A 26,689-nucleotide genomic window follows, 5' to 3' on the forward strand; every position below is an offset into this window, starting at 1 on the left:
TAATGGGCCAGGACAGAGCACTGGTTCATGCCTGGCTGCTTTCTGTTTTCAGGCTCTGCCTACGGGATTAGGAACTTCCCAGGCAATGTAAAGGACATGAGACCACCTAAACCCCAGAAAGACTTGCATTATCCCTTCTCTGGTAGAGTTCTTCTTACGAAATGGATACATTATTGAAATATTGCTTGAAAACATAAGTACATTTTAAGAGCTATTCTATCACCACGTTAAAGAAAACACCACGATATAGTGAAGAGAACTCGTAATTTAAAAGAATCTTGGCTCTAGTTGTAACTTTCCCTCCTTCTTGTTTTGAAATCTTTGGCACAATATTTGGAGAGACTCACTTTCCCCTTAGATGTCACTATGAGAGTTCTGGGAAATATTGAGAAAAACAGATAAGGCAGCATTTTGAGCTAATAAATAGCCTACTCACCTTATCTTACATTCAACCTCCAAATGTTCCGTAAAAATACTCAAGACCTATGTGAAAAGGAAATTGAACAGAATTGTAAACTAAAACTGGGAAGAATTCATATAGTGAGGTCCAGAGAAATTTCCACAACCGTGAAGAAACACTTTTGCTTTACACTACAGTTGATCTGCCTTCTGAACTAGGACAGGAGGGACATAATGTTACTCTTTTGACAATTTGTCCTGAAATCTCAGAAGAAGGTACTGCACTGAGAAAAAAAACACAACACAACAAAACAAAACAAATAACAAAAGATGAAAAACAAAAACCCAACAGGCAGTTGATCTCCGGATGTCTGGGAACAATTTCCGAGCAAGCCACAGCCATTACTTCTTTCCCAGCATGTTCCCCATAATTATTAACAGACTGCTGAGACTCAATAAACCACAAGATTCAACAAAGCAAGAAGTTGAGCTGGCTTGATGGAAGTTCACTGAGTCAACTAAATCCTGAAATTCCTGTCAACGGAAATATTCATATACAAAAAAAGTGATAAAAAAATAAAATAAAAGTGAGCAGGGCATGCTGGGATACTGTAGGTCACCATGGAAGTATAGACAGACATCAGAGGGAGCAAATATAAACAATCATGGACTATCTGCCACTAGCTGGACCAAACTTAAACAACATTAATGTCTAAAGTTATTAAGAACGCAGGAAATTGGTACTTACAAATTCTCAGAGGGATTATCGATTGACTTAACTTTAAGATTATGACAATATCTATGAAAATTAGTGATTTACTTATGTCCTAGAAATTTTATCCCAGTTATCAGTACTATGGAGGAAAAAACCCCACTCAGTTATGTGCATTAGGAAGAGCTTTTAAATTAATAGCTTTTAAATAATAAGCAAATAAATAAACCAGGGATATAGAGGATAAGGTTGAGAAATACCACCATATGAGAAAAGCATAAACAGAGAAACATAATAAAAATATATAAAATTTAAGATAACTGAATGGAGATTTCATTTGAGAATTACAGACTTTGCTATGGGGAAAGAACTCATAAGAACTAAAATACAATAGAAATACGATAAAAGAAGTTTGGTGAGCTAGAAATAGAATTCAAGTTCTTTTTTTAATTTTCTTGCTTTGCTTTTGGCTTATGTATTTTGTTTTGCTTTTTTATTCTTTAATCAAAGACCTTAAACCATCAGAATCCTAGCACTGTTATCACTGAGGAAAGATGAATTGAAGTAAAAAACAGATCCTCAAATTTCAGTGGCTTAAAATAACAAAAGGTCACTTCTTGCTCATGCTATAAATCTATGGTGAATGTGGGCTTCTGGAACCTCCATCTTTGCACTTTTATGATTGACAAGACAGGAAAAGGAAACACTGTAAATCATACACTGATTCTCAGAACTTCTACCAGGAAATGGTGCATAACCTGTTGGCTCACATCTCATCGACCAAAGTAAGTCATATGGCTACACTGAAATTCAAGAGATCAGGAAAGACCCTTCAACAGAATGCTCTGAGAGAAAATATTTGATAAACAACATTGAAAACTACCCATGGCAATGATTTTTAAAATACTAAGATATTCTTTCTTATAGTAAAATTTTAAAATTTTACCATAAGGAAAACGAAATTCTCTAAGCATCTGGAAAGGAAATAATTGACTACTCAGAAACAAATACCAAGCTGACCACAAACTTTACTTCCACATTAGCAAGAGGAGATAAGAACAAGTCTGAGGGAAGAGATCTGTGATTAAAAGAATAGAGGTTTTTGTGGTTTTTTGCTTGTTTGTTTTGTGTTTTTTTCCTAAATCTTGCTAGGTGAGGGGCAACTAGCTGAAGGCCTAGAACAATGGGCAATGGCTAAAAGGACAAGCATGGAGAGTTTGGAGAGAAACAGGGAAGGACTTGTGGGATGAAGCCATTGCTATGGAAGGGAAACTGAAGGAAGGGAAGAGATGATCAAAGGAGGGCATTCAGGCAAATTTCTTACTTGAAGCACAAGTATAATCTGTCTTCAGTCTCTCTATAAAACGTTGGTATTAATTACATATATATGGGGGCACCTGAGTGGCTCAGTCTGTTGAGCATCTGCCTTCAGCTCGCGATCTCAGGGTCCTGCGATGGAGCCACACTTCTCCCTCTTCCTCTGCCTGTCCCTCCCCCTGTGTGTGTGTGTGTGCACACTCTCTCTCTCTGTCGAATAAACAAATAAAATCTTCAAAAAATTTTTCTAAAAACAATTACATATATGTGTGCACATTATTAATAATACATTTTTACATATAAATGTTTTTATTTTTTAAATGTTTATTCATGTACTTTTTTTAAAATCTCAGATGTATTTAAAATTTTGAACAGGAGGCACTGAGGAAGCCTGTGCAGTGAAGCCCAGATGTGCTTAACCACTTGAGCCTATCCCAACAGGGTCTGGTACCTCTCCTCTTGTCTGATTGAGTTTTCTAGCAAGAAGTTACATCTGTGCCTCTCCTGGAACCTCTGAGGAAACAACGAGATCTAGTCCCACAAAGCATCCTCACCTCTGAAAGTCTAAGGAAATGAAATAGTTTGTAAGACAGGCTGACTTAGGGATATGCTGCCAACATTTTTTTTTCTTCTGACACTTGAAAACTAGGAAAGAAACTTCTGCCTACCCAAATAAAAAGTTAAGAAAAATTTCAGCAACCCACCTGTGGTCTTCTAAAATTACAGGCCTTGTGGGGCATGTGGGTGGCACAGAGTGTTGAACTTCCACTCTTGGTTTGGACTCAGGTCATGTTCTCATGGTCGTGAGATCAAACCCTAACTCGGGCTCTGAACTCAGTACAGAGTTTACTTGAGATTCTCTACCTCTCCCTCTGCCCCTCATGCTCATGCTCGCTCTCTCTGAAATAAATAAATAAATCTTAAACATATGTACAGGGCTTGGAAAACCCAAAAGACCCACCCCAAAACTGCTAGAATTCATACTGGAATTGAGTAAAGTGGCAGGATATAAAATCAATGCAAAGAAATCAGTTGCATTTCTATACACTAACAATGAGACAGAAGAAAGAGAAATTAAGGAGTCAATCCCATTTACAATTACACCCAAAACCATAAGATACCTAGGAATAAATCTAACCAAAGAGGCAAAGAATCTGGACTCAGGAAACTATAGAATACTCATGAAAGAAATTGAGGAAGACACAAAGAAATGAAAAAACATTCCATGCTCATGGACTGGAAGAACAAATGTTGTTCAAATGTCTATCCTACCTAGAGCAATCTACACATTCAATGCAATCCCTATCAAAATAACAGCAACTTTTTTCACAGAAATGGAATAAATAATCCTAAAATTTGTAAGGAACCAGAAAAGACCCCAAATAGCCACAGAAATGTTGACAAAGAAAACCAAAGCCGGTGGCATCACAATTCCAGACTTCAAGCTCTATTACAAAGCTGTAATCATCAAGACAGTATGATACTGGCACAAAAATAGACACATAAATCAACAGAACAGAATAGAGAACTCAGAAATGGACCCTCAACTCTATGGTCAACTAATCTTCGACAAAACAGGAAGAATATCCAATGGAAAAAAGACAGTGTCTTCAACAAATGGTGTTGGAAAAATCGGACAACCACATGCAGAAGAATGAGACTGGATCGTTTCCTCACACCACACACACAAAAAGACTCAAAATGGATGAAAGATCTAATGTGAGACAGGCTGAGTCAGAAAGAACGATTACACAACATTTGCAGCAACATGGACAGGACTGGAGGAGGTGATGCTAAGCGAAGTAGGTCAAGAAGAGAAAGACAATTATCATATGGTTTCACTCATTTATGGAACATAAGAAGTAGGAAGATCAGTAGGAGAAGAAAGGGAAGAAGGAAGGGGGGGTAAAAAGAAGGGGGAATGAACCATGAGAGACTATGGACTCTGGGAAACGAACTGAGGGCTTTAGAGGGGAGGGGGTGGGGGATAGGGATAGGCTGGTGATGGGTATTAAGGCGGGCACATATTGCATGGTGCACTGGGTGTTATATGCAAGTAATGAATCATGGAACTTTCCACCAAAAACTTGGGATGTACTGTATAGTGACTAACATAATAAAAAAAATTTTATTAAAAAAAAAACACTAAATGTGAGACAGGAATCCATCAAAATCCTTGAGGAGAACACAGGCAACAACCTCTTCAACCTCAGCTGCAGCAACTTCTTCCTAGATACATCGCCAAAGACAAGGGAATCAAGGGCAAAAATGAACTATTGGGACTTCATCAAGATAAAAACCTTTTGCACAGTAAAGGAAACAGTCAACAAAACTAAAAGACAACCACAGAATGGGAGAAGATATCTGCAAATGATGTATCAGATAAAGAGGTAGCATCCAAAATCTATAAAGAACTTATCAAACTCAACACCCAAGGAACAAATAATCCAATCAAGAAATGGGCAGATGATATGAACAGAAATTTCTGTAATGAAGACATCCAAATGGCCAACAGGCACATGAAAAAGTACTCAACATCACTTGACATCAGGGAAATACAAATCAAAACCACAATAAGACTTGGTGAGGATGTGGAGAAAGGGGAACCCTCCTATGCTGTTGGTGGCAATGCAAGCTGGTGCAGCCACTCTGGAAAACAGTGTGGAGGTTCCTCAGAAAGTTGAAAATAGAGCTATCCTATGACCCAGCAATTGCACTACTGGGTATTTACCCCAAAGATAGAAATGTAGTAATCTGAAAGGGCACCTGCACACCAATGTTTATAGCAGCAATGTCCACAAGAGCCAAACTATTGGAAAGAGCCCAGATGTCCATTGACAGATGAATGGATAAAGAAGATGTGGAATATTATGCAGCCATCAAAAAAATGAGATCTTGTCATTTCCAACAGCATGGATGGAACTAGAGGGTATTATGCTAAGCAAAATAAGTCAATTAGAGAAAGACAATTGTCATATAATCTCACTGATATGTGGAATTTGAGAAACAAGGCAGAGGATCATAGGGGAAGAGAGGAAAAAAATGAAACAAGATGAAACCAAACAGGGAGACAAACCATAAGAGACTCTAAATCTCAGGAAACAAACTGAGGATTGCTGGGGGAGGGGATGGGGTGACTGGGTGATGGACTTTGGGGAGGGTATGTGTTGTGGTAAGTGCTGTGTACTGTGTAAGAAAAAAAAAATAAAATAAATAAATTAAAAAATATACAGGGCTTGTGACATGAAGCCTAAACATACTACCTTATCCAAAAATCCTTCCTAAATTTCCCAATAAATTTATGGCCCTTTTCTTTACACTCTTATTGTAATTATCATAATTTTTACAATCTTACTGATTTTCAGTTGAAGTAAAATAAATTGCACAGATGTAAAAGATACAGTTTTATGTGTTCTAAAATATTTCCAGAATGTGAAACCATCACTACAATGAGGATAATGACATTGCTACCATCCTTAAAAGTTTCCTTATGACATTTCAATTTATCCCTGCATTCACCTTCAATCCCAGACAACCACAGATACCTCCTCTGCAACTATATACACTCTTTCTCACCTGGCTTATTTCATTCAGTGTAAAGACTTTTTTTTTTTTTTTTATAGATTTCATTCATGTATTTATTTAGAGGGAAAGAGAGTGTGTGCAAGCAGGGCAGAGGCAGAAGGAGAGGGAGAGAGAGAATCTCAAGCACATCCTCCTCTGAGTGCAAAAGCTAACATGGGGCTTGATCCTAGGACCCTGAGATCATGACTGAGATGAAATCAAGAGTCCAATCCTCAACCAACTGAGCCATCCAGGTGCCCCACTCATTATAAAAATTTTGATAATTGCCTACATATTATATATATAGTTGTTTTTATTTTCCTTGTTATTGCTGAGTACTATTCCATTGCAGTATGAATATACCACAATGCATTTACCCATTTACCTGATGGATATTTGTGTTTTTATTTTTTCTTTCCTATGTGATGGCTACTATAAATAAAGCTGCTAAGAACATTCATGCATAAGTGTGGGCCTATGCATTCCTTTCTCTTGGGTGATAACCAGAAGTGGAATGATTAAGTTGATTAATAAGTATTTAACATTTTAAGAAACTCTCGGATTATTTTTCAAAATGATTATAGCCATTTTACATTTCCAAAAGAATGGTAAGAGATTTCTAGTTGCTCCTGATTCTCACCAACACTTGGTATGGTCAGTCATTTTAATTTTAGTCATTCTAATATTTGTATAGAGTTGTCTCACTTTGATTATAATTTGTATTTATCTGATGACTAATGATAGTGAGCATCATTTTAGGTGCTTATTGAACTTCTTTTGTGAGATCTCTGATCATATCTCTTACTCATTTTCTTATTATGGTGTTTTCTTATTATTGAGTTGCAAAGTTTTTTTATATCTTCTGATTGAAAGTTCTTTGACTGATATGTTATAAACTTTTCCCCCTAATGGTGGCTTGTCTTTGTTTTCTCAGTGGTGTCCTTCAAATAGCAAATGTTTGTTTGTTTGTTTGGTTTTTTTTTTTTTTTTGAAGTCCATATTATTACTTTTTTTCTTTTATGGTTCATGCTTTTTGTGTTTATCTAAGAATCTGTTACCTTGCCTAAGTTTGCAAAAATTGTCTCTTTTTTACCTCCAGAAATTGTATGATATATTTTTGAGTAAATTTTTATGGATGTGATTAGGTAAATTAATCAATGTTAATTTTCCCCATATGAATTACCTTTGTATTTTTGTTAAAAATCAATGGCCCATACACACCTACTATATTTCTCGATTCACTACTCAGTTCCATTGATCTATGTGCTTGTCTGCAATATCAAACTTTCTTGATTGCTGTCTTGAAAACAGGTAAATCCTCCAGTTTTTTTTTTTTAAATCATTGGTTATTCTAATTTCTTAGCATTTTCATGTCAATAATCTTATCAGTTTCTATTAAAAAGAAATCCTGGATGCTCCTGGGTGACTCAGTCGGTTAATGATCTGCCTTCAGTTCAGGTCATGATCCCAGGGTTCTGGGATTGAGCCCTGAGTTGGACTCCCTGCTCAACGGGAAGCCTGCTCCTCCCTCTTACTCTGCCTCTCATGCTCTCTCTCTGTCTAAAATGAATAAATAAAATCTTAAAAAAAAAAAAAAGAAATATTCCTGAAATTTTAATTGGATTATTTTGAGTCTATAGATCAATTTGGGGTGAGTTACTATCTTAACAATATTAGGTCTTCCAAACCATATGCACAGTATATCTTTGCATTTATTTTTTTTGATTATTCTGATTTTTCAATGTAGTGATCTTGGACACATTTTATTATGTTGAATACTAAGTATTTTATTTTGGGGGGAGCTACTATTAATATATTTTAAATTTCATTTTCAATTAATTACTGCTAATCTATAAGAATGTATTTGGTATTGCAATATAATTCTTGTATTTTTTGACACCTTGTTAAATTCATGTATTAGTTCTAGTACTTGTTTTGTAGGTTCCTTGAAATTTTTTAGAGAAGAAGTTATATAATCTAGACGCAATAAGTATTTACTTCTTTTTTGTCAAAACTTACTCTGTTTACATCATCTTATTGCCTTATTGAATTGGCTAGGACCTACAGTACAATTTTGAATAAAAGTGGTAAAAGTAGGCAATCATGCTTTGTTTTTAATGTTTGCAGGTAACCAAGTTAACCGTTTATTGTTAATTACGATATTATGACTTGTTATGAGTGCCTTTATCAATTTGAAGAATTTTCCTACTATTTCTACTTTGTGGAGCATTTTAAATATCATTGTGTGTTGAACAGTTTTCAATGCTTTTCAAAATCTATTGAAATAACCTTATTTTTTTTCTCCTACATTCTATTAATGGGTGATTTATGTTGATTATTGTTGTTGTTGTTTAATGTAAATTAAATTTGCATTACTGGGATAGATCGTACTTAGCCATGTTATATGATCCTTTTTGCATATTGTTGAATTTGGTTTATTATTTTAAAAGAATATTCCCGTCTATACTCATGAGGAATATCAGTGTGTAATTTTCTTTTTGAGTTACTTTCTAGAGTTTTGAAATTTAGAGTGATGTTGGTCTAATAACATGATTTTGAGTACTGTTTCTTCTTCTAATTTTTGAAAATGTTTCTATAGGATTGGAGTTATCTCTTCCTTGAATGTTTGATGGAATTCTTTAGCAGGGCCATTCAAACCTGGAGTTTTCTTTTGGGTAAGAGACTTGATATAAATTCTAATTTTTAAATAGAAACATATATTTAGATTTATTCATATTTTCCCTTTTTTCTTCTGCCAATTTTGACAACTTGGATTTTTCCCAGAACTAGTCCAATTCATCTAAGTTATGTTCATTGGTATAAAGTTGGTGATAGTTTTCTCTTACTATTTTAATGCCTGTAAGATCTGTAGTGATAACTTATTTTTCATTTTTGTCAATAATGATTTATGTTCTTTAATTTTAGAAAATTTAGGTTATTTTATTGGTCTAATCAAAGAACTAGCTTTAGACATTGCTTATTTTCTCAATTAAAAATCTTGTTAATTTTACTATTTTACTTATTTTTTTCTTATTTTTATCATTTCTTGCATTCTGTATCTTTGATTTTACTTTGTCCCTTATTTATTTTCTTGCTTCTTAAGTTGGAACCTTAGGTCATCGATTAGATCTGTCTTCTTTCCTAAAATACACATTTAAAGTTATGAATTCCTTAGGTGAAGGGGATTATGAGTACACATATTGTGATGAGCACTGAGTAATGTACAGAATTGAATTATTATATTGTACACCTGCAACAAAGATAACAATATATGTTAACTACATTGGAATTAAAATCAAAATTAAGAATGATAAAATAAAAATTAAAATTATGAGTTAAGGATTAAGAAAAGTGTTAAAATTTGATAAAATTCAAGAGTGAAACATGGCCCACTTAAACAAAGCTATACATTTCTTAGTCTTGATTTAGCTGCATCCCATAAATTTTTATTTTTTTCCCTTGTTATTAATATCAAAATTTTTTCTAGTTTTTCTGTCATTTCATCTCCAGAATTGTGGTGTTTAATTATAGATATTTGGAGCTTTCTTAGATATCTTACTGTTACTGATTTCTCATTTTAACCATACATTGGTCAGAGAACACTTCTATTTTTAAATTTGCAAGCCTTATTTTGTGATCTAGTTTATGTTCTATCTTGGAAAATATATCACGTGTACTTGAAAGTAAAGTACTTTCTACAGTCATTGGAGGAAGTGTTCTAGAAATTCAATGAAATGAAGTTGGTTAGTAGTATCGTTTGTGTCTTCTACTGATGTACTGATATTTTTCTAATTTTTTAATCAGTTACTTGAGGAAGCATTTTTTAAAAATCTCCTAATGAGTCTATGATTATGGATTCTCTATTTCTCTTTTAAATCTTGTCAATTGTGGTTCATCTACATATATATATACACACACATATTTTTTTTTTCTGATGACTTCTCCCCTTTTATCAGGTAAAATCAGAACTTGTACACTAGATTATTTTATGAATTTGTTAAAGGCCAAAGACCATTTTTATCTTGTACTTCTACTACCCATAGAATACGTCCTTTGTCTTTATCAACCCAGATGGCTCAACAACACATCCATTTTCCAGGACAGAAAAAGATGAAGAGAAGGGCATGCCCCTTTCTTTTTAGGTTACATAGAGTTGTACACATTGCTTATATTTATGTTCTATTTTTCAGAGCAACACATACAAACTGCAAAAAAAAAATAGCTTTTATTTTGAGCAATCATGCAATTCACTAAAAACCAAGTCCCCCATTATTTTGGGAGAAGATATTTTGGAAGGTAGTTTGCTTTCTCCCTTATAAAAATAAGTAATCTGCTCAAATTTAGGCAGGTGGTATGTGAATGCATATTCTAAACCTTATATGTCAATTCTTTATGATTCCTTTTGTTTTTTGATACAGAAATTGTGGACAATGTTTTCCCTTATATTATCCTAAAATTTAGTAAATGAGATCTCTATACAGTCAGGAACCATTTTTGGATGTTTGTCTTATGTTGTTTTTGTTTCCCTGAAAATCCCTAGTATGTTGCATGACATTAGGTATATACAAAATTCTCAACACATATTTGGTAAATAACAAAAATGGATAAACTGAAGAACAAGATAATTTTCTGTATCTGGATAAGTTTGGGTTTTTTTTTTTTTTCTTTCTAATGGCCCAGTTTTAATACAACCAACAAAGGAATACTAAATTATTTTAGTTCATTCATTCATTAATTTCACAAACATTTGTTGATAATGGATTTCCTGGTATGTAACTTTATGCAAGACAGACATGGTCCCTGCACTTATGTAATTATGACCTACTGAAAAACATTTACAGAAGAGAGATAATTAGAAGCGAGGTGGGTGCAATGAAGGGAAAGCATTGGTGTTATTTAAGGTGAAATTATTTCAATATTAACCTTTATAAAAGTGAAAGTCATCAGCCAGTGTTGAGTTTTCTGTGATCTTTAAATGAAACAAATAATATCCACAAAAGTAATCTTAGTATTGGTTAACTAACTCACAAGAGCTTCAGGAAAAATCAGTACTTCCTAGAATTTACTGCTTATTTCTAGTATTTAATGTCCCACTTCTCTTTTGCTCCTCCCCCTTGAAAAAAAGCCCCCTGAAGAATGTTCATACATTCCTTAAATGCCCAGTGGCTTAGGAAACCTCAAGCATTACTTTATGGCATCTCTTATACTGATATGCCCCAATCAAGAATATCTGATCTCGCAAGATGAGTATTTCCAAGATGGTCTTCAACACCATCCTTTCCCAATAAGACCTTGTTACTGGCTTCCAAAATCTATTTTTCAAAGAATAATTTCTGATGAATGTTGGAGAAGAAAAAAATTCCTATTAAGGTAGCATCAGAAGTCTGAAATCATTTCCTAGATAAGGTCTATTAACTGAAATCATGATTAATGGGTAACCTCATCTTACACTTGCAATTTGAGTTTCTTACATCAGTATAAGATTTGGATCTAGAAAATCTAAATGTTCAAAAACCACAACTTCGATGTTGATTTTCTTTCTGAAAATGTTTATACTGAAAAGCCACAGAACCACTGACACAGGAAACAATCTGAAATCTTTGCTTCCATACAAAAGACTCTTGCCCCCAGTACATGAACCATGCATGTAACACATTCAGGCTGACTATGATGTCAATCCAGAGTCAGACTTAGATGACTCTTCCTTCAAGATTACCTTCGGCATGATTATTCTCCCCGGTAAACAGTTTTAGGGTCCTGGAATGCATATTCTTCAAAGGTGTCATGATATATTCCAAAGAATGTATCAAATAATACATAATGCCTTTAATGAGGTCAACTAAAATGTTTGGAATGTCCAAAAAGTAATATAACACATGACCACCAATTCATAATGTAACTTGGATCTGAAAAACCAAAAAGCCCAAGCTCTCAGTATTATGAGAAATATTTCATAAAAATTGATCACAAATCTTCTTCCTACCTCAGGGACATGATGCCATCCTGGACCTCATCCGTCTTATCATACAAAATGAGGCACCTTATTCTCAGCCATCATTTTTATGCAAGAAATATTCAGGCTTCACATGAGATGAGATTATTTTAGACTGGACACCAATGTTCTCTTATTTGTTGTAGACCCTTTCTGAAGTTCTCTAAACCAGAAGCCACATCTACGTGGTCAACTATCTAAAATATGAGATTAAAAGCATATATTTTATAGGACTTCCGACAATTCCTAAAATGCTAGACTTTATAACAGGAAGATGTGAATTACCTAGTAGTCCCCTGTAATGTTCTGCTACAACAACCTAGTCCATGCTAAATGTCAAATCTCATTTTTTCCCAGTAAATATAGATTTTATCCCTGGTGTTTCCCGCCATCCATAGATGTCCTCCCAAGTACTTAAGTCATTGAACAGTCCACTGAAGGAGAAGGAGAGAGAACTTTATAAGATGCACACGATTTCCCACTGTTCAAAGGTTTGTGCCATAAGATAGCAATTCCTTTACATCTCCTGACTGCACGTGCCTGCGTACAGAGCAACCTTGTAAAACTGCAGGCTTGAGCATCAACAGGGAGGCTCTAGGGCTGAAGGTGAAGGGTACATGACAGGCGTGTGGCCAAGGGCTTTTGGACTGTGCCCACATGTGTGGTTTGGAGTCCACATAAAGTTGATCATCGCCATGGTTTCTGGAGCAATAAAAGATGGTCAAAGGGTTCAGAGGTAAATGAGGCCAAGAAGATTTACAATAAAGGGCAAGTAATGTTTGTTACAAAGGGCTTTTGGACTATGCCCCCATATGTGGTTTGGAGTCCACATAAAAGGATTTAAAATAATGGGCAAGTACGGTTTGTTACAACAAGTGAGTTTCATCATGCGAGACGCCTATGCCTTACCCTGCTTCACTCACAGATAAGTCTGGAGAATGAACCCAATCTGGACACTTGTCAATCAGTATTAATGGTTCAAAGAATTGAACCACTCTGCACCTATATTACTCTCCCAGTAGGGTGACTTAGCAGTCTGTTAGTACATTATCTGAAGGTGTGTGTGTGCACGCAAGGAGGATATACAAAGAAGAAGCTGTATCATCAAAGGTCACAACTATTTCAAGCACTCCTGGCTGGGAGCCAAACGAAAGCTGGGGGTCAGAGAAAAACACAGCTGAAATCACACCATGACTATTCAGCAGAAGGAAGCTGATTTGAAGCATGGCAAACCAATTCCAATGCCTACCTTCCCCAACCGCCATCCTCTGTTCTCCATCCTTGCTCTCTCCCTTTGGCTCTGTGGTTACCCTCTTGAAGACTCTTCTCTGATGCTTATCTTCCTAACAATTACCCATCTATTCTACCGGATTCTTAGAATGTTCTTCTGTATTGGTTTATGATTCCCATGCCTAATTCTACCATGTTTCCTCCCACTCTCCTATACCCAGTTTGCTCTGAATTGTCAATATTAACCAGCTAAAGATAGAGTGCAGAAAGCCATAGTAAAATGAGCCAGGATAGTATTTTCATGACTGGATGCATTTGTTGTTTTATCTGCCACTACAAATAAAAGTACAAATGCTAGAGCACTCATATGTGGCTATTTGTGATCAAATGTGAGCGGCATAATGGCTCATGTGTGTGCTGTGGTATCTTTCCAAGATCTCTCTCTTAGGACTCAGGGATAGTTAGCATCACTTCTGCATATTTCCTTTGAATGGAATATTTAAATAGAGTAAATATGGCCGTTCTTTTCTTCCACTTAGTGCTGGCAGAACAAATAAGACCCTCCAAATTTATATGCCCAATTACTTTTAGGTTAACAAGCTCTGAAGTGCTGTGGAAATGCTCCCCTAGAGTTTCATTGTGGGTTAATGGAGAATCATCCAGACTTTCTTCAGGACTATTAGAACAATAAACACCAGGCAGTTCCATCAATTAGACACTTCACCAGGACCATCACTCAAGTGGACAAGTAATTCAGACCATTCCCCAAGGAAATTTGGCCTCAATGATCTCTGCTCTTTGCCAAAACCCGGGCGAGAGACAGTTACGAATTACACTTCCACTGATACAAGGCAAAGTCTGTGGGGGAGGCTCTCACAATGCTTATCTTAGGGAAGTTGTGTAAGGCCCGGGAACAGGGGCCTAATGCAGTCAGTAGGGATCCCTGCTCTTTCTTTTCATAGACAAAGAGAGTCATAATCAACATACAATTTTCTTCCCTGGATGGGAAAAGAATACAGTAAAACCTCACTATTTCAGACTATGTGTGGGTAGATGTGTGTGTGTGTGTGTAGGGGTGTGTAGATTTCATTTGGAACATGTAAATAAATCCCAAACAGAAAAAAACCCTGAATTTTAGAATGCTTTCAAGTCATTTTTGTAGCTTTCAATATAGACAATGAATGGTAAAAATGATGCAAATTGTTTTCTACGAGGTCTTTAGACATCTTGTTTTTTCATACATACATAAGGATGATTTATAGTATGTCCATTAATTGTTTATAAATGGTACTTCTCAAGCACTAGAGGGATTTTGAAAACAATTATTTCTTTTAGGTATTTTGAATATCTTTCCAGCATACTTGTTTATACAATGAATAATTTAGAAAAACCTCTCTCTCCTGCTAGCATGAAGATAAAATTCAGTCCAATTCTCAGAAAAATTATCACAAATTTTTATGTGATGCTATCTGGTATATTGTGCTCTGGGATGACTCATACTCTGCAAGCTCAGTTACCATTATAAACAGCTTCTTCCACAGCAATGGATTTTTATTTCTGAAAGACAGTAAGAAATGGGAAAAACCATCCAAAGTCTGATGGAGTGGTTTGACATTTCCAATCCTAAAACTTAGGTTTTTTTTTTTTTTTTTTTTTTCCTAGTGGTTATTTTAAGGTCACATTTTAAATTAAAGACCAGAACTGGTGTGTGTGTGTGTGTGTGTGTGTGTGTGTGTGTGTGTGTGGACAGGCCAACTATTTTTCTGGTTCCCCTCATAATTAATAAGGCCATTAGCAATCGTGTATTTTGTTAATGAGCTAAACTTCATAAACAAGAGCGGTATTAGCACAGCAGATACAAAGTTTGAATTTTTGCTAACATTTCTACTGACCTAACTTGAAGTCTTGATGTGCATATGAACGCACGTTGTCTTTTGCAATATTTCATTACTGAAAGAGATCAAGTTTGACAATGCATCTTCTCCCTTGAGATTGGAAAGTAAGATAATATTCTCATTTTACTCAAGAAAAAAAAGAGATTTAGATTGGTTTTGGATTGCTGGCAAAGGCATGAACTCTTTAAGAATCCCAAAAGTAAAAGGACGATGTTCCTAGCCCTTCTAGAGGGAAGTGAGACAATTATTTATTTCTGCACTTAACAGTTACTTACTGAGTACTTACGTGTGCCTGCTTGTTCCCTCCGTACTGAGGACATATCACTGAACAAAATAATGTCCTGGCCATTAGGAAGCTTGTATTCAAGTACCTATTTATTCCTTCACCACCTTTTAACTTCCTAATGACAATTTCATATTAGATTTACGTGTCTCTTTACAGTTTGCAAAACATTTTCACATGCATTATTCCCTTCTGATTATCATAAGAACAGTATGAATTAGACAATACCTTACCAACTCCAATATATAGGTAAGCAAACTGAGGCTCAGGGAGATGAACTGATTTGTTTGTTACCCAGTTAGTTAAGGGATCCAGGATTCTACCCAGGACTTCTGATCCCACATTTGGGATCTTCCAAATACAACAGATAGGATTGCTATTTCTTCACAACCGTGAAGAGAAGCACACTCAATGGTTATGTATTTTTAATTTCACCTCAAGCCCGTAGTGAATTCTGCACTTGGAAAAGTCAGTTTTTGATTCTGCATCTAACAATGCATCTGCTTTCCTCAAACTATAACCCCTCAGTCTTCTATCCCACAGTTTAATAAACGGGACAGCCATCCAAGTCCTTTTTCGATCTAGGCCCAATTGTTCCAACATAATTCTCTCCTCTTGGAATAAGTACTTGTCCACACAGAAATGCCTTCAATTCCAAATTATTCAAAAGAAACCTAACACTAGGATGTCAGCAGGAATCCTTCCTAGCAAAACTCTAGGGTCCCCAATTGGTGACATTACCATTCCATGTAAAAGGGACTTAAAAAAGGTCTGAAGAAATTATTTTAAGAAGACAACCGTGGATGATTGTATTTTCAAGCTAGCATTTCCGCAGTAACACTGACATTATGAATACAGGATGAGAGTTTCACTTTATTGCTTAAGCCTGTTATCTGAAGCTATCCCAGATTTAATATATCTAGAATCCACTTCATCTTTCTGGCTTTGTTATTTCCACACACTAAATCTTAGCATTTATTTAGGTGGCAGGTAACATTATTCTTGCTAAGAACTAGATCCCATTCTCAAGGGATGTAGCAACCAAGACGGCTTAAATATTGCATTCTGATTTTCCTGAGCTTCTGATTCATGGATGAGAAACTAGGAATTTGGTAGTAACTTACATGTAAAGCCATCAGTCCAACTTTCTCAAAACGGAGACATGTTGTAAGTTGAAAACAAAATATATATACATATATGTTTTTAAAAATGCAGAGGAAACTTACCCTTGCCCCATTTGGAGCATTTTCTGCTTTCTTTCCTTCTCCCTTTAAAACTCAGTAGCAGGTTTCCTAGGCTCCCTGAAATGGGACCCAAGAGTGACACAGTCGAACAGTCCCCACTTGGTTACAGCATGCTCTTTTTAGGTTAAATGGCTGACAGCGCCACTAAGCATTGTGCCTTGTGTTATGAGCACAGTTGGATCTGCAGCTAAAATGCTGGGTCCCTGGGCAGCAGAGTAATTTCATCCTAAACCCAGGCAGCTAAACAATAACTAATAATGGGGCCATGGTTTGATCTGCCTTGAATAAAAGACCGGGGCTGTTTACTCTACAATGGAACACGCAGCAAGACTCTAACACTCTTTTCTTAACCAAATCCTCCCTCCAGCTTTCACAACTGTGGAACAAAAACAAGGGCAAACCTTTTTCTCTTTTTTTTCCCCCCAAGAGAGGGGTCTGGAAATAATTTTGAAATTTATTTTAAAATGGGATGCGATTAGCCAAAGGAGAAACTGGATGGTGAGTGTCACAAATTCTCTATCAATATGTGTTTATGTATTTTATATTTTAATTTCTTGTGACATAAGTGAATTTCTATCACCCCATGACATTTTCTCTAGGGATAATGAGTGGACAAGCCCACCTGGCAATAGCTGTATTCCCAATGGGCGCTCACAGCAGGAGACAAAAGGTCTAAATTAGAAGGGTTGAGAGCAACTCTTCACAATAGCAAATCGTTTATGCAGCTCTGAGAATGACAAAATAGGACCTTGGGGTAAATACCATCATCCCACTTATCCTAGGTTGCCTTCTTCCAGTATCCAATTAGAAAGGTCCATTTGGACATGATTATTTTTTTTTTTCTATTGAGTCTCAAGTTTTAGCAAAGATCTAAAATGTGGAATTTTGTTACTGTGATCATGGGCACAACTCTGAGAAAATATGTATAAATCTGAAAGTCACAGAACTGGGTAGCAGATGCAGTGATATTTCCTTCGTATACACAGCAGTCATGCAGTAATTAAGGGCAGGGACTAAGGCTCAGACTCTGCTCTGCCACTTACAGCTCTGTCACCCTAAGCATGTTACATTGATCTCGCTGTGCTCCAGTTTCTCCATTCGTAAAGTGAGGATAATAAGAGTAACTAAGTTATGAGGGTGCTGTGAATATTAAATGCATTAATCTATACAAAGGATTCACAGCAGTATCTGGAACCTGACATCACACAAGTGATTTGCTCTTGTAGCACTCTCGGTGGTTGTAGTTAGAGTTACTATGATTATTTTATGATAATTCAGCTGTCTAACTTCAAGTCTTGTGTTTTATGTTTTAAACATCTAAATTTTGTGCCTTCCTTCTGGCATTTTTGTTTCCTTGTCTCTCTCCTCTTTGATGGTCTTAAGACTTTGAGTGGAGAGGGAAGGTGGTAAGGCTTTAGAAACTACTGGAGCGATGTTGTTGGGAAAGTACCAGTAACTATAGTCTTAAAAAATTCTCTGCTGCTTATTCCCAAGATTTCTACTTAAGATGAACCTTGTTGTATCTGGTGGTTGGTCCACTAATGGGTAGGGGTCCTTGAATGGCACCTGGATAGCCCCTGATGCTGGTGACTCTTTGAGATGGAGGCAAGGAGACAGGATTCGTATAATCCTCAAGGAGGAATGAGCACACCACGTGATGCTGGAGTATCAGTTCCCTGATCCCCGTAATAAAATTCTCCTCGCCTCCCTCAATCTTTCTTCCCATCTCTAACCTCTCTCTCTTCCCCTCCTAGCAATCATTTGCTCTCCCCACTGAGTTGATAGGCAATTTTGAAAGCTACCCCATGACATTTGGGTGCTACAGGAAGCTCAGGGCTGTGAGTGGGCATTCTCTGCTTCTGGTAGCTCTCTTAGCTATTTCTTAGATTCCTAGAACTTTTCAGTATAGCCCAGATTTCTCTCCTCTCCTTTCTCCCAACTTCAAAGGAAGGGTTCTATCACCATTCCCTCATCATCTCCCAGCTTAGTGCTTGGCAGAGAGGTTTAGGGAAGACCGCAGTGACATACCTTTTGCTAAGTGTTTCAAACCTTTCCAATTTAGCTTTCTCTCCTTCATGGAGAGATCTTCGAGGGTTTAGTAGGTTAGAGGAAGGGATGAAGAAAGAAATAATTTACAGTATCTTTCAAATAATTTCTTTCTCTCACATAACCTTCCTCTTTAGCTCTTAAACTTAGAAACGTAGAGTTTAGCATCTTTATTTTCAGCATTGATCTGACAATTTTTTCTAGGTTGACATCAAGCCATGTTGTGCAACCAGCATATGGGGGAAAAAATAACACACTAGTTAGGAAATCAAATTTGTCTCTGCCACAGAAGAATTAATACAATTAACACTGTAGAGTAGGAAAGACGCACGGGCATACTTTCTTAACTGTCACACAAACATTTCTAAGAAATGTCCTAGGTCCCCAGAAATGCCTCTTACACATCAAAGATTTTTATAAGTCATTCCCAACTTTAAAATTTTAGTATAGGCAGTCATAATACAAATAGATGTGATTTTAAAAGTCATACCAAGAAAAAAAGGTAATTGTGGCCAAGTTTTATTTTTTTGTAGTAATCTCTACACCTAACATGGGGGTAAACTCATGACCCCGAGATCAAGAGTTGCATGGCCTTCCAACTGAGCCAGCCAGGTGCCCCAATTGTGGTGAACTTTTGAGCATTCTCCCTGCAGTCCTACCGGTGGGCACTAATTCTATTTTAATGAAGAAGGAGGAAGCTTAATGGTATTAGATAATTTGCCCAAGTTTACACAGCTAATGAGTAGAAGAGCCAGAATTTGAGCAACAGTCTACTTGACTCCAAAGCTCTTTCCAATAACACACACTGTCTCTCGTTAGAAAAGCCCAGACTCTTCAGCCTTAGACAGCTGATGCAAGACATGATTTACTCTGACTCTGCTCTACTTAGGTCAAAACCATTTCCTGTGGAATTTTCCACATTAGGAATAAATAATGAATTTACTTGCTTCCTTCTTTCAGAAGTCCTGTTGATAAAGGGCTGTCCGAAGTTACCAGTTATTGGAAGAGTGGCAACCGGTGAAGTCTCTAGGGAGTCAACAATTATTTTGACTCTCTTTCTGTAAACCTTTCTCACATTTTGAGACTCTTGAGAAGGTCTGCAAGAGAAGTGAGTTTTAAATTAATTTTCTCCTGGCAGTTTGTATCTGTGATAAATTGAAGAACTCCACAAGATCATCCACATAGCTAGGTGTTTAATAGCTCAGTCACTTCATTGCCCGTTGGGGTCATTTTAGGTTCTCCCCCCCCCCCCGTTCTATCCAGAATAACAGAGTCTTAGCAAGACTTGGAAGCAATTTTGATATCAAAAACAAAGAGACAGCTTTACTTTTAATAAGCTTTAATATCAGGGTATCAGCAGCACCCTTGGTGCTATGGCCAGAAATGACAGTTTTATTATCCTTTCCTTTGAAACTGATAAATTGGTTCAGGCTAAGGGCAGCCTTTTTAGCTGCCACCAAAAAAGGAAGAAAAAAGAAACTGACGATCACTAGAGTTATTTAAAGCTCTATAGAAAATTCTAATAGACGGGAGATTTCGTATGGTTGTTGTCACTGAGTGTTGAGTCCCGCATGCTTACTAAATGCAAAGGGACGTGTGTGTGTGTGTGTGTGTGTGTGTGTGTGTGTGTGTGTGTGTGTGTATTCGACTGAGAATGAGTGAGAAAAAGAGACACTAAGAAATAATAGTTAGATTTGGGCTCACTTTCAACTTTGCCTTTGCCTACCATAGTCTATGACTAGCATTTTAACAATGTCAAACAATTAACAATATAGATGCAAGCTTAGTATCATCATCTCCTCTAAGGGAATCAATCAATGAGTTCCAATTCCCATTTTCCCAAATCAGTTACCACCTCTGAAGTGCAGGCTTCAGAAATCTATATCTGATGTACTTTGATGGTGACTGGAAGTATTGTAATTTTATAAGAAAAACCTAAGTTGTCTTGAGTGTTCAGCATGGCATCTCTGAAGATACAGAAGATCTTGTGTGCACTGGCATTTAGCACTTCCTGATTTCAAACTTGGGGAGCTATTTGTGAAAGATCTCTGTCACTCCTCCAGACAGGAAGCCATGTAATTCCAGAGGATCAAATTCCTGGCACAGTCTGCTTTTCCGACCGTATTACCTAATTGGAGCACTGGAAGACAGGTGTGCTGGTTCATTTTTTTCCCCTCTAAAATAGTACACTCCATTCCAGCTCTTGTCATTGTTATAAATTGTTTGTAGATTTTTTCCAGGTACCATAATTTTATTGTTTTTAATTTTATTATTTAAATGAAGATTTGGGAACCGAAAAGGCCTTAAAATTATCTAGTTTATTCAGTTACAGAAAGAGTGCTGAGGCCTAGAAAAATTTTAAAAAGATGGAAAGAAATTGGTTAAAACCCAGGATTAGATTTTAGTTCTCTTAAACCACTTGATTGTCTCACTATACTATGGATATGCCCTAGTTGGTGAGGCAGTTGTAGTTTTTAGAATAGAACAGCATCCATATGACAGAATATCTGGCATACTGCCAAGGGATCGTATGCATTCCCAGTAGCACCAGTGTCTATGCAATTCATCACATTCCCTACCTAGAACACTAGCATGCTTCCACCTGACAATTTTCGTAGATACTCATTATGAGTTGCTCGGTACTCAGAGCACTGAGGGTGGTGTTTGATGTAGTCTCTTTAGCCACCTATGGAAGCCTTGCTGAGTCAGGTGAAACACCATCCAAATTATCAAAGCGCACTCATCACACCGTAAGGATCAGAGTTGTCAAGACTATGAGTTTAACAGATCAAATGTCGTAGTAATGTGACCCCAACAGAGCACTCTTCTCAATCAACTTTGACAGAGTAGAGGTGAGAAAGGCTGTATAGAATAGTGGCAAAGAGAACAGGTTGGAGTGATGTGGACACAACTTCGAATCTAGTCTTCTAATGACACTCTGAACTTATTTTCATATCTGTACAATGACAACAAAATACCATTGCGTTATAAGGAGTGAATGAATAGTTTAAATGTTTAAACTGTTAACAAAGGATCTGGCACGTATAATGCAGTTTAAAATGGCATTTGATGTTTTCATTATATTTTAACCTCATATAGTCCTTAGATTAATCAATAAACAAATATGTATTAAGCCCACATATGCTGAACTGAGTTCATGATTTCTAAACAGAACAAATAAACACAAATTTGTCCTCCCTGTCAGGCTTATAACAATGTTGCTGGTGTATTGGTTTCACAAAGCTGATGAAATTATGCCAAGGGAAAAAAAAAATTTTGCATCAACTACATGAAATCCCCAGTTGTCACTTTTAGTAGATGTCTCTTCTTATAATATCATTTATACATCTATTCAGGGATTTTGGAGGGGGGCATGGAAGTATGGAAAAATTATGAACTTTGAAGTTTGACACACCCAGATGGGACGTCCTGTTTCACAACTCTCAGTGGCCTTGGGAAAATTAATTCACCTACTTGAATATATTCCCTCAAGTGGGATGGGGTTGCTGCGACCTCAGCGAAAAGTGTCTTTCTTCTACCCCACAAGCTCCTAAAGATTCACTACCAAAGTTGTGCCGGCCGTCTTTTTTTCCTGCGCCTCAATCATCATTTCCTCTTACCCTCTAGCAAGGGCCTAATTCAAACCCAAGGCCTTATGTTAACAATGTGGGGAACACAGGAAGCGGGGAGGAAAACAAACTACCACACGTAGTGTAAGCTTGCCAGGCTGGCTGGCCACACTCTGGGGCTGCCAGCACGCTCCCCTGGAAGCATTACCTGGCCAGGCTCGATTTATCAGATGGCTCTCTGACTGGTCCCACCCTGCCAACACTACTAAAGGAAACACCGAGACGCAGTTGTCACGTTCAAGTCAAAGTGAAAATTGTTAAGCATGTGGACCTATGTGATGTTCCCACACAAAACCTGCAAATCGACAACATGTTTACACCAATTTTCCATTTCATATTCTCCATTCAAAGGGAACAAAATATATTACAGGTGAGTATTTAGAGGTGGAAGAGATATGAAGAAGATATCTTCAAAAACAGAGAACAAATATTTATCTCTCTTAGATTAGGGGAGTTAAGATGGTGGAGGAGTAGGGGACCCCTTTTTCAGCTGGTCCCCTGAGTCGAGCTGGATAGGTACCAGACCAGCCTGAACACCCACGGAATCAGCCTGAGACACAGGAAGATACATCTGGATCTCTACAAATGAACATCTCCAGCGCTGAGTACTGAGGTACGAAGCGGGGAGCCGTGAAACCCCGCACAGATATTGGAATATAAACGGAAGGGGGAGGGAGCCACCGCGTTCGGGCGCCGGGAGGTGGTAGCCACCTGCACGGGGGAGCGGGCGGACTTGCAGACCGGCACCCGCGAGACAGCAGACTGAGACCGTGAATGGGGAGCACGCGCCACCAGACTGAAACGGAGCTCCGGTGCGCTCACTGGAACCAGACTGAGACCAGGAGCTCCGGGAGCGCGCGGGGGCAGCTGGCGGTGTTAGAAACACAAAGGACAGAGATGCGACGGCCCTGGAAGTGAGGGCTGGGATGCCAGGTGTGGGGCCCACATCCTGGGACGCTGCAGGGTTGAGCAGCACCAACAGAAACAGAGTCAAAGTGGCCAGAACATCAGTGGAGAATGGTCCTTGATCCCTCTGTTCTGAGACAGAGGCTGAGATTCGGCCACTGCTACTCTGACTCTCAGAAGAAGCACAGCAAACCGCCAGGGAAAGCCGCCAGAGAACAAAAGCCTGGAAATACCGGCTCACAGTGTGCCCATCCCCATCCCCCCTCGAGGGGACACAGAGACTCTACCCAAGCAGGGTTGCCTGAGTATCGGTGCGGCAGGCCTCTCCCCCAGAACACAGAAGGCAGGCTGAAAAATCAAGAAGCCCGCATCACTAAGGTCCCTATAAAACAAGGGTGCACAGCCTGGGTCCCGGTCAATAATTTGGGCTCTGGACAACCCTGCAACCTCTCATCAGAATGACGAGAAGGAGAAATCCCCCCCCCCAGCAAAGAAAAGACAATGAGTCTGTGGCATCTGCCACAGAACTAATGGATATGGATATAACCAAATTATCAGAAATGGAATTCACAGTAACAACGGTCAAGACTATGTGTAGACTTGAAAAAAGTATTAACAAAAATGTTAATGAGAATATAGAATCTCTAAGGGCAGAAATGAGAGCGAATCTGGCAGAAATTAAAAATTCTATAAGCCAAATGCAGTCCAAACTAGAGGCTCTGATGGCCAGGGTGAATGAGGCAGAAGAACGTATCAGCGAATTGGAGGGTGGGTTAGTAGAAGAGAAAGCTAAAATAGAAACTGGACTCAAAAAAATCCATTCTCGTGAATGTAGGTTACGGGAGATTACTGACCCAATGAAACATTCCAATGTCAGAATCATCGGCATCCCTGAGGGGGTGGAGAAAAATAGAGGTCTAGAAGAGATATTTGAACAAATTGTAGCTGAAAACTTCCCTAATCTAGCAAAGGAAACAAACTTCCATGTCCAGGACGCAGAGAGGACCCCCCCCCCCAAGCTCAACCACGACAAACCTACACCACGTCATATAGTGCAATTCGCAAATATTAGATCCAAGGATACAGTATTGAAAGCATCCAGGGCAAAGAAATTTCTCACATACCAAGGCAAAGGTATCAGAATTACGTCAGACCTGTCTACACAGACCTGGAATGAGAGAAAGGGTTGGGGGGGGGGGCATTTTTAAAGCTCTTTCAGAGAAAAATATGCAGCCAAGGATCCTTTATCCAGCAAGGCTGTCATTCAGAATTGATGGAGAAATAAAGACCTTCCAGAATCACCAGTCACTGACGAATTTCGTAACCACGAAACCAGCCCTACAGGAGATATTAAGGGGGGTTCTATAAAGGTAAAAAGGCCCCAAGAGTGATACAGAACAGAAAGTCACAATCTATAGAAACAAAGACTTTACTGGCAACATGGCATCATTAAAACCATCTCTCTCAATAATCAATCTCAATGTAAATGGCCTAAATTCTCCCATAATGCCACAGGGCTGCAGATTGGATAAAAAGACATGACCCATCCATTTGCTGTCTATAAGAGACTCATTCTGAACCTAAAAATACATTCAGACTGAAAGTAAAGGGATGGAATACCATCTTTCACGCCAATGGACCTCAAAAGAAAGCTGGGGTAGCAATTCTCATATCAGACAGATTGGATTTTAAACTAAAGACTATAGTTAGAGACACAGAAGGGCACTATATTATTCTTAAAGGAAGTATTCAACCAGTGGATATGACAATTATAAATATATATGCCCCCAACAGGGGAGCAGCAAGATACACAAGCCAACTCTTAACCAGAATAAAGAGACATAGAGATAAAAATACGTTAATAGTAGGGGACCTCAACACTCTTTTAAATATCCTCTTTTCATCGAATATCTTAATACTGAGAGTAAATTTATCAAAAACAACCATTTGGCAATACAAATGAGTTAGGAATAGTAGTTTTGTTTGTTTCTTTGAAATCACAATTGTCAGTCATGATGATAGACTTGGGGCAGTCTACGGACATAACTGTTTAATAAATTTGCCTTTTTGTCCAGCTAAATGTAGTATGTAAACTGAACCATCTGTAGCAGCATTGCACAAAGGACCAAGTTGCACCAAACACTCTGTGTTCCAGTCTGCAAATATTTGACACTTTGGTTGTGAAGGTTGACATAGCATTGCAATCAATTAAACAAACAAGCCACAAGGGTACTATTGATTGGGAGCACAATGCTTCAGCAAATATGGGCATTGGAGTGCACGTGTAAAAAGAAAATCCATCATGCTCTTTCTCTGCCATTTATATATTCAAAATAAGAGCTCAAAACAGTGTTTAGTACACTACAGTGTTCCATAGACCAAATGGACCCTTCCTCTAAAGGACTTCTCCTAACACTGCATTTTAATAGACACTTAGCCCCATGTTATATATTGGTTCCTTTGCTTGTCTTACTGATTAGTCTTGTCCTTTCTTGAAGCTTGGCAAGACTGTCTCATTTCTTTGATCACTTTGGTTGTTTTTTTCATATGTATACATTGATTTTTCTTTAGCCAGAGGCATTGACTCAACACTCTTTTTCATTTTATTGGTCTTGATAGCTTCCTTGGACATAATTACATCATCAGGATGTCAACAACTCTTGGGAATAGAATTTAAGTGAATAAATGAAAGAACATTCTTAGTTTCTTATATCCTATCCCTTCTTCTCTACAGAATATATTATAGTCCTCTAAAATAGCATATTGATCATGTACATCAATTTTTAATAATTTCTATTAAATTACAAATTTAGATCACAATCCAATGCCTTGTGTCCTTCGAAATGGTATTATCTGAAAACCAACTTTGGAACAGAGGGGAGCTGCTAATGATAGTTTTCATTCAAAGTTTATCCAGAGTGTTTTTCTACTAGGAATGTGACTGATTCTGACTTGCTTTGACTGACAGAATGTAGCAAAAGTGATATTGCATGACTTTGGAGAACATAGGACGAAAGTGTTGTAGCTTCCATCTGGATATTTGGAACACTCACTCTTGGGAGGATACCTTAGGAATTTGCCATACTGTTAGAGAACTATATGAAGATGTCATGAATAAGGCTCTGGTTCACAGCGTCAGCTACACCTGTAGCCAGTAGTCAGTTTTATCTGCCGTTCATGTGAGAAGCCATCTTGGATGTCCAGCCTTCGACTGAATGTGTCTGTCTTCAAATGAATGCAGTTCCAGCTGATATCAGACTGCAAACCATGAGGGATCTCATCCAGGAGTTGCCATTGAGCCCAGTCAACAAACTTTTCCATAGGAAATATAATAAAATTTTAAGCCAGTAAATTATATATAAGAAGATTAACTGAAATGGGTATTTTAACTGACAGGAGTTTGATCACACAGAAGTCTTTACTAAGGAAGTTATATTTGATTTAATCTTCTTAAAAATAGTAAAGGGCAACT

The 26,689-nt window shown here is 37.6% G+C and overlaps 1 long non-coding RNA gene across 2 annotated transcripts in view; it reads right to left on the reverse strand.

Annotated features, from left to right (window-relative positions):
• Positions 1-433: 433 nt before the first annotated feature.
• LOC148107625 (uncharacterized) overlaps positions 434-26,689 on the reverse strand; it is a 178,209-nt gene continuing 151,953 nt past the window's right edge. For both annotated transcript variants that reach the window (XR_015721946.1, XR_015721947.1), the window contains one exon: positions 434-483. This is a non-coding gene — a long non-coding RNA (uncharacterized LOC148107625). The remainder of the gene's footprint in view (positions 484-26,689) is intronic.

The sequence above is a fragment of the Ursus americanus genome, chromosome 27 (assembly GCF_024610735.1).
Source record: "Ursus americanus isolate L20-20 chromosome 27, mUrsAme1.1.p, whole genome shotgun sequence".
In the NCBI taxonomy this organism is placed as follows: domain Eukaryota; kingdom Metazoa; phylum Chordata; class Mammalia; order Carnivora; family Ursidae; genus Ursus; species Ursus americanus.